This window comes from Opisthocomus hoazin, unplaced genomic scaffold (genome assembly GCF_030867145.1).
Source record: "Opisthocomus hoazin isolate bOpiHoa1 unplaced genomic scaffold, bOpiHoa1.hap1 HAP1_SCAFFOLD_137, whole genome shotgun sequence".
Taxonomy (NCBI): Eukaryota; Metazoa; Chordata; class Aves; order Opisthocomiformes; family Opisthocomidae; genus Opisthocomus; species Opisthocomus hoazin.
The window spans coordinates 142501-145000 of NW_027448792.1; the positions used below are offsets into that span (position 1 = coordinate 142501).

Here is a 2500-nt window from a genome sequence, read left to right on the forward strand (position 1 = left end):
ACGCCGCAGCCGCCGCCGCCGCCGGCGGTCGGCTCGCGGAAGAGGAAGCCCCAGCCCGGAGAGCGGCCTGAACAACGCGTCAGACGCGCCCGGAGACGGCCCCGCACGGGGCCACGGCGATGGGTTTTTCTCGGGGAGGAGGAGGGCGACAGGAACCGGGGCAGGGGCGGCGCGGACGGGGGACAGACGGGGGCGTCCACCGCCACCGCCCCCGTCCCCCACCCACCGGCGCACGCACGCGCGCGCGTCAGTGCGGCACGGCACCCCCGCGGTGCCCACCCGCAGACAGACGCCCGCGCGGGAGGCCGGCGGCGAGGCCCGCGCCATCGCCGCCCCGCGCCTCCCTCCCCCGAAGCTCGCTCTCGCTCTCTCTTCCCCAAACCCACCGCCGATAGCCCGGCGGGGACGAGCTCCGTCCAGCAGGCGCTCTCCGGGAGCGGGGAGCTTCGGAGCGCTCCCCGAGTCTCCATTTAGGGGGACGAAGGCCCGCGCGCTCGCGCGCGCGGCCCTGCGAGGCACCCCAGCCGCGCCGCTGCTGGCCCGACGGCCCCCCCCCCCCCGCGCTGGGGCGGGGGGGCTCGGCGGCGCAGACGGCGATTGATCGTAAAGCGACGCTCAGACAGGCGTAGCCCCGGGAGGAACCCGGGGCCGCGAGTGCGTTCGAAGTGTCGATGATCAATGTGTCCTGCAATTCACATTAATTCTCGCAGCTAGCTGCGTTCTTCATCGACGCACGAGCCGAGTGATCCACCGCTAAGAGTTGTCTCGGTTTCGGCACCGCCCCGCGCGCGCGGAGGGGCCGGGACCGCTCGCCGAGAGCGGCCCCTTCTCTGAGGACGGCCGGACCGACCGCCGGCCCCGCCGCCGCCCACCCCCCTCCGCACGCGCGGAGGGGGCGCGGCGCGGCGGCGCGACGCGGCGCGACGGAGAGGCCCTCGCCTCGGCTTGACCGTACGAGCACAGGGGAAACGGAAAACAACGGAAAACCCCGAGCGGCCAAAGGGCGGGGGAGCCCGCGCTCCCGACCGACCCTGGGGAAACGTACGCAACACACACACCCTTGGCGCGCTTCGGGGGCGGCCCAGGCGCCCGGGCTCGGACCGGCCTCCCCCCGGAGGCTACGGCACGCCCGGCCGCGACGCCTGCCCGCCTTCGCTCGGGAGCCGGACGCCCGGCTGCGCCCGCGCTGCGACGAGCCGGCTCCGCCCACCACGGTCGCCTCTCGCCCCGCCGGCGAACCTCGGCGCCGACGCCGCCTTCCACCGACGCCGGAGGAAGCGCGGCCGGCCACTGGAGCGCGAGCCGGCGACGCGCGGCCGCCCACCGGCCCGCGCCGGATGGGCGAACCCGGCCACCCCGCCCGGCGGCGGCGGCCGCCACCGCCGCCGCGAAAACCGCCGCCGCAGCCGCTTCTCGCCTCGGCCCCCTGGGGCCGCCGGCACGGCCCCAGCGGAAAGGCGGACGGCGCTGAGCGCGGGGGGCGGCTCCCACTCTCCCCGTTTCCACGCGAAGACCCGGAGCGGGACGCCCCCGCGCCGCGCGCCCGCCCTCGAGACGGAAGCGACGGGCGGGGAAACGCGGGACGGGACGGCCGCCAGCGGATGCGGCCGGGGAACCCTCCCGGACGACCCGACGGACGACCGGCACCGACCGGCACGCCGAGCGGCGCCGCCGCCGCTCGGCCTGGGGGGGTGTGGCTCGCCCCCCCCTTTCTTTCCCTGGGCGCCGAGGGCGGGGCGAGGAGCGGGAGAGGGGAGCGCGGCGCGCCCCGAGCGCGGCCGCAGCGCGAGCGTCCAAAGGCGCGGGGCGGCCCCCCGGCGGCCGCCCCCCCCCGCGGGGGCTCGCCGCGCCTTTCTTTCCCCCGGCGCGGAGCCCGCGCTCCGGCCGGCGGGTGGCCCCGTTTGCGAGGGCGGGCAGGTCGGCCGCGGCCGACCCGCGCCGCGGTCTCTCCGCCGAGACCGGCCCGCGGAGAGGGGGGGCAGGTTGGGGCAGCGAGACGCCCCCCCTTCTCCGGCACGGCGGCCCGCGGGGGCGGACGCCCCCCCCGCGGCTCGCGCCGTGCCGCTCGAGTCTTTAAACCGCCGCCCGGCTCCTTTGGCCTTTGACCCCCGGACTCGGCCGAGGGAGGGCCGCCGAAGCGCGGACGCTAGGTACCTGGCCCTGGGGTGAGGGAAACGACCTGCATGGCCCCGCGGGGGTGCCTCCCCCGGCTGCCGCCCTCGGGGGAGCGTCCGCCCGCGGGGGCGCGCCCGGCATCCGCCGCCACCACCTCGTCCTCCTTAGCCCCGGGGCCCGGGGTTTCCCTCGATAGCCCGGCGCTGCGCCCGGGGGGAGAGACGTGGCTCGGGCCGCCCGCTCGCGCGGGACGCGACCCGGCCGGGGGGGGGCCTCGCCCGCCCCGGGCGGCGCCAGCGGCCGAGACCGTGCTCGCGCCCCCCCCTTCCCGCCACGGCTCCCTCTTCGAGAGGCAGCCGTGCCGGGTCGGAGGGGAGGTTCGCGG

General features: G+C 78.8%; 1 non-coding gene across 1 annotated transcript; it reads right to left on the reverse strand.

The window, feature by feature from the left end:
• Positions 1–609: 609 nt before the first annotated feature.
• On the reverse strand, positions 610–762 carry LOC142359389 (5.8S ribosomal RNA). The gene has a single exon (XR_012762323.1). It is a non-coding gene; the product is annotated as a 5.8S ribosomal RNA (ribosomal RNA).
• Positions 763–2500: the final 1738 nt, after the last annotated feature.